Source organism: Neolamprologus multifasciatus, chromosome 17 (assembly GCF_963576455.1).
Source record: "Neolamprologus multifasciatus chromosome 17, fNeoMul1.2, whole genome shotgun sequence".
Taxonomy (NCBI): domain Eukaryota; kingdom Metazoa; phylum Chordata; class Actinopteri; order Cichliformes; family Cichlidae; genus Neolamprologus; species Neolamprologus multifasciatus.
In genome coordinates, this window is record NC_140455.1 from 34,919,285 (window position 1) to 34,926,248 (window position 6,964).

Sequence of the window (6,964 nt, forward strand, 5' to 3'; positions counted from 1 at the left end):
GTTCTGTTGTTCCAGGCGGCAGCGTTACGGTTGCCATGGTTACAGGGTGACGCTCTCTCTCTGCGTGTTTCCTGGGTGAGAGAGCGCCTTTTTGTTGTTGTTGTTGTGCTAAGCTAATAGGCAGAATGCTACAGGTATAGCTCTAAAGAATGTAGCATCATAGGCAGTGTAGTCCGTGCTGCAGGGAGAATGGACTGCCATACCCGTTATGTGTCTGTGAGCGAGGGAGGGAGAAAAAGGAAAAGTACGAGCTGTCATCAAGCAAAAACGGGAGCTGGAAGCATGTAAATATAATCATAACCACTGCAGCCAAGAAGAGTGCCTGACGAGCCCAGTTGTAAGTAAGCTATTAAGACTCGACTGTACACCGTGTTTGTGTTTTCCTCCAAAAACAACAAGTTCCGTTGGAGCAGCCTTTCAACGCCTCTCTCTGTCTCTCGCAAGCAAAGTTGACCCAGACAACAAAGTAAAGCTAGTTTTCGGCTACGAGCCCGACACAGAACCCACGTATTAGCCAGAGGTCCCTTTACTACGGTTCGGAGCCGCAAACCTTCAGTAACAGTAATAAATCACAGCAATACTACATTCATGTAGTTGTAAACAGCATGATAATATATTAAGTAATCCAAAGTATTCAGAATACGTTACTCTCATTGAGTAACATAACGGAATACGTTACAGAATACATTTTGGGGCATGTATTCTGTAATGGAATACATTTTAAAAGTAACCTTCCCAACACTGTATGTGGGGTAATCAGGTTGTTTGTTTTTAACTGTTGCAAATCGGCAACGCCTGCCTTGAGATGGTTAACTATTTAGAAACCACAAAACTTCTGATCATATTCATGCCTGATGCAGGTAAAGGCCACTTCACTTTTTACTCTAGCTCTGATTTTGTAATTTGAAATAATTAAATAATTACTTGTTCCTCTATCCAGCTACACTACACAATTAATTAGGAGATTTTTAACTTAGCTTCCCAGAGGTGGACTCATATCAGGTTCTATACACCGCTTAGGGATTATTAAGGCAGTCACATACATATAACTACAAGCTGAAATTGCACAACAAATATTGGAATATGGATGATTTTTGAGATTACAGATCGCAAAAATTTTAATTTGGGGTCTCCCAAATTGATAACACTGACACAATTATACTTGATTACTAGTCATTGTTTGTTGAAATACCATCTTCATTCATTTTAAGTAAAATGTACATGAAAATTGTGCAAACAAATCCAGTCCAGTGGGTTAGGTTAACTGGTAAGTCAAAGATAGTCATAGAGGTGAATGTGAGTATGGATGGTCTTTCTGTGTTAGCCCTCTGACAGACTAGTGCCCATTTAGCAGGGGTGTAATTTCCAGGGGGGTTAGGGGGGTTATGAGCCCCCCAATAATCAGACCCAACCAAAATATCCCCCCAAATAAAATTATGAAAAAGGTACGCCAGTGCCATTTAGTATTCTACCTTTTGCTTCATGACAGCTCGAGTACTCTAATCTTGGAAGACATTGAAAGAAAATGGATCAATGGACATCATCACAGTTGCAGTAAGCTAGTACTGGAAACTAAAGTTGTGACTCTTTATTGCAGCACTCTATATAAAGAGAGTGCTGCTAAGTGCAAGAAGTCTTCAGCTGCCACTACTTCTCGTCCCAAAGGGACTTAGAGACACAACAGTTTTTGTGCAAATGAAAAGCACATTTACTAATTTGTGCACCAAACGTTCTTACCCATGATCAAACACCAGTACGGTCATTCTGATTTTGATTCATTTGTTTATAGAAATAGTCAGAGGGAATTTGTAAAGTATGCCCAAATTCAGCTACAAAGCAGTTGATTTGCTTGTATGCACTATTCTGTCTCGTATTGTTTGTTATCAAAAAATAAGATGGCACTAGCTAGTTACCTTTGCAACAAAAATCGTCTTTAGTCTAGGAAACTGTTTTCAGTTGCTCCCTTATTCACAAGGTGTAACCAGAACAACCTACACAGAGCCATTTCCAAACATATTTTGTTTGACATTGATTTAATACAAAATGTAGTAAAGAGACATTTTTTGAAACTTTTGTATCTGACCACATGGTGATACTACCATATCATCGTGCTTGACAACCTAAAAGATAAACCCCATTTTATCCCCCTGACCAGTGACAGCTGGGATAGGTTCAAGCCACTTAGCAAACCTGAATTGAATATACAGTTTTTCAGAAAATCGATGCCCCTTTATAACCTACAGTTTATGAGAGTAATCCTCACATATATGAACAAAAAAGTGTTTTAACCACCCTAACAAATGTCAGTTAGCCAATCGCAGAAAAAACAAGTATTAGGGACTGGCGTGACTGATTTTATCATCAGGTAATAATTTTTGACAATTTAAAAGAGGTCAGGTTTTAGCCTTTATTTAGATTATGAATTGGTGTAGTCATCATTATCATTGTTGTCCTCATCATATTGAGCAATACTGACTTAATATTGTAAAATGAAATATAAAATACATTTTAATACAGCTAAAACTTGAAACTCTACTGTAAATCATCCAAATCAACTGGTTACTGGTTCCTAATAACAATATACCAACATAAAAATTGCTTAAATCATATTTGATAAGTGGTTTTACGAGTTGATTCGCACTTCACACTTATTGCCAGTCAAAGTAGCATAGCTGTAGACATGACAATCTTTAGCTTGCATTTGTAACCCACTAAAATTTGCCTCATGAAAATGAACTGCTTTTACCAAAGAATGTCAGTAGGTGGCACTATGAGATTGTTTAGTGCTTGTGAACTTGAGTTGAGAACTATAGAGAAGGAGAATAGCGCTAAGGCTACGTATGCTGGTCGGAGCTACTCGCCGAGTTTTTCTTAAATCCTTGTTCAAGAAAAAGGTTATGTGTGAAGACACAAATTGGATTTTTACTCTTCCGCTTGTTGGGAAACGCGAACACTTTTTGTTGATGCCGATGTACCTCTGTTTTTGTGTTTTTATTCATTTCCGGTGAGTTGACTAACTGCGCTAGGATAGCAAGCTAATCGTTAGCTAATCATTAGCTTTGTATAATGTAAATTTCATGTGTTCCTTTTAAGTGCTGTATTATCTTTTTATTTCTTCACTTGTAAATGTTTTAAACCAATCGGAAATATTTCTTTGGAAGCTAGCAGGTAAGTTTTATTTATTGTAATGAGATGATAAATATGAGCAGCCTTTGGCTAAATAGTACTGCGACCACGTTTTGCACTTTCCTCGTGTATCGGTAATAGTGATGTTTAATTCGTGAACGAATCGTTCAATACTCGAGAATCACTTTACTGACTCGTGAATCATGATTCACAAGCCCAACTGACTCACTGACTCATCCCTGTTTCTGTTAGCAAACTAATTCGCTTAGTAGAAATATATCTAGCTTATAATTAAAATTGTGGGGGGGGAAAAACAACAGCCAGTTTCTTAACAAAAGCATTTCTGCTCTGAACTGGAAGAAAAAACCCTGAGTAGAAGCTCACATCAAGAAAATAGCTCCTCGGTTCACAGTAGCATCGCTCTGCTAACATGCTAACAGCACATTTGAGCTACTCACCCCCTCCCTCCTGTGCTGAATCATAGAGCGAGCGAACGAATCACTCACTCACTCACCCCCTCCCTCCTGTGCTGAATCGTAAGCATAAGCGAATCACTCAGGACTCGCTCACCCCCTACCTCCTGTGCTGAATCATAGAGCGAACGAATCACTCAGGACTCACTAACCCCCTCCCTCCTGTGCTCAATCGTAAGCGTAAGCGAATCACTCAGGACTCGCTCACCCCCTCCCTCCTGTGCTGAATCATAGAGCGAGCAAACGAATCACTCACTCACCCCCTCCCTCCTGGCTCACAGCTTCTTCTTCTTCTTGGTTGGCAACCAATGTTAAGGTGCATTACCGCCCCCTGGCTCACAGCTCAGTGGACATTTAGATGAGAAAATATATATTTAACACATTTAAGGAAAATACTAATAAAATACAAATAAACAAAATAAATGTTTATTAAGCAATTTTGATAGGAAATTGCTTAATTTTAGAAATGTTTTTGCTCTTTTTTGCTCTATAAAATAGTTGTTGTTTTTTTAGAATCATTCATCTTAGCAGTGGGATTTACATGAAAAGAGAAACAAATTAAGTTTGAGTGAAAATGTAAATTTTTTGCACTCTCTGGTCAACTGACTCAGTGAATCAAATGACTCAAAAAACCCGATTCACTTTGGTGAGTGACTCATTAAAACTCGATTCAGTAAAAAGAATCAAATTTACCATCACTAGTGACTGCTGTTCACAAAATAGGAGATTTGAGTTAAATTTGTATGATGTGGAAATTGTTTTAAGGTTCTTTGATTAATTTTATTATTGATTGCATTAAGTTGTTATATAGAAAGAGTGAGAGACATTTGGTCACTAGTGTTGATTAAATTGTTATGATATTCATGTAAAATATGTTCACTGCCCTGTGCAGGTTGGTTTTTTTGTTGGAGTCTAAAGTTGCGAGCCAGGATTCCGGATCCCCAGCTGCAATGCAGGAAAGATTTCCAGCCTACTTAGAAGTGACAACTGCGTTACTTCTTGACAGATAAGCTTATGAGATCTCAGAACAATACACTACCCGGGTAGTACTACTAACATTAACACTATACTATGAGGTGCCGTAAGGGACATTATTACTGAAACACTCTCACACACACTACTGAAACGCTCTCACACACACTACTGAAATTTTAGCTCTCACACACACTACTGAAACACTCTCACACACACTACTGAAAAGCTCTCACACACACTACTGAAATTTTAGCTCTCACACACACTACTGAAACGCTCTCACACACACTACTGAAACGCTCTCACACACACAACTGAAATTTTAGCTCTCACACACACTACTGAAACGCTCTCACACACACTACTGAAAAGCTCTCACACACACTACTGAAATTTTAGCTCTCACACACACTACTGAAACGCTCTCACACACACAACTGAAACGCTCTCACACACACTACTGAAACGCTCTCACACACACAACTGAAACGCTCTCACACACACAACTGAAACGCTCTCACACACACTACTGAAACGCTCTCACACACACTACTGAAACGCTCTCACACACACTACTGAAACGCTCTCACACACACTACTGAAATTTTAGCTCTCACACACACTACTGAAACGCTCTCACACACACAACTGAAACGCTCTCACACACACTACTGAAACACTCTCACACACACTACTGAAATTTTAGCTCTCACACACACTACTGAAACGCTCTCACACACACTACTGAAACGCTCTCACACACACTACTGAAACGCTCTCACACACACTACTGAAACGCTCTCACACACACTACTGAAACGCATTTCCGCTGAACAGGAAGTTGTTTCCTGACAAGGAAACTGATGGAAAAAGTGGTATATTTCAAAACACTACAAGGATGTCTACTCAGCAACCTGCTAGTACAGCAGTTCCCAACCTTTTTTGTGCCACGTAAACAATATAAAAATAAAAAAAAATGATAAATACCATGAAAACCATAAATTTTAAACTCAAGCCTCAACTCTTGCGACCCGGTACCAAACGACTCACAGACCGGTACTGGTCCAGGACCTGGGGGTTGGGGACGGCTGTGCTTGTAGCCTAAGTGAAGCAGCCGCATTACTTAACAATATTTTAGCTTCCTTGAATCCAGGAATGGATTCAAGGTGCAACAGGGAATTCGGCAATTATGTCCTGTTTCCCCTAAGCTTTTTATATTGGCAACTCAGTTGTTAACACTATTAATCAAAAATTCTAACGACATACAAGGAATATCAATTTTTAATAAAGACTTCAAAATAAGTCAATTCACAGATGATACATCTATGTTTTTGAAAGATAAATACATGGTAGAGAAAACTAAAGCTTCTCGTTTATCTCTCAGTATCAAAAAATGTGAACTTCTCCCGATTCATACAAGCTCTGACTCCTCAATAGCTTTGGTTAGAGTTGAATCTAAAGTTAAATATATAGGGCTGATAATATCTAAAAAAAACCCAATTAGCAGAAAAGACACCAATATTTCTAACTGTATCATCGAGATGAAGAAATCACTTAGCCACTGGTTAAGCAGAGACCTCGCTTTTTTTGGCAGAAACATCCTATCTAAAGCTGAAGGCATCTCCAAATTGATTTATCCTTGTCACTCTCTATATATCTCCTCTAAAAGCATTAATAAGGCTAACACAGTTATTTTCGAATTTTTGTGGAGGAATAAAATCCATTACATAGAAAGATATCAGCTTGTGAAGGAATACAATAAAGGTGGTATCAAAACTCCAGAATTAGAATTTATGGATGGCACCCTTAGAATTAAATGGTTAAAATCTTGTCTGTCACAGCCATACTCTACTTAGCTCCACATCCTATGATCCTTGTTTAATAAAATAGTATACAGGATTAGACTTTATTTTGAAATGTGATTTTGCGGTAAATAAAATCCCCATAAAGATATCAAACTTTCCAAAACAGACTGTGCATTTTTGGGAAAATGAGATTTACCCACAATTCAATTCTTCTCCCCATAATTCAACCTTATGGAATAATAGGGTAATAACACTTAATCAAAAATCAATTTTCAAGAGTGACTGGTTTGAACAAAAAGATTATATTCATAACAGATTTGTTGGATGATAACGGTGTAATTCTAAGTTACCCAGACTTTTCAGAAAAATATTGTCTAAACTGTTCTCAAAGAGAATATAACAAATTTTGTGAACTGGTCCCACTGCCTCTGCTTCATTTGATTAAAATTTTTATGATATACAATAATTTCTCATCAGTGCTCCCAAATTTATTGCTAGGGCAATGTCAGCTGTTTGATAAAAATGCAATAAGAAATTTGTTAGTAGTTTCTTCAAAGACAAAAATATTTCATAGTTACAACAGAA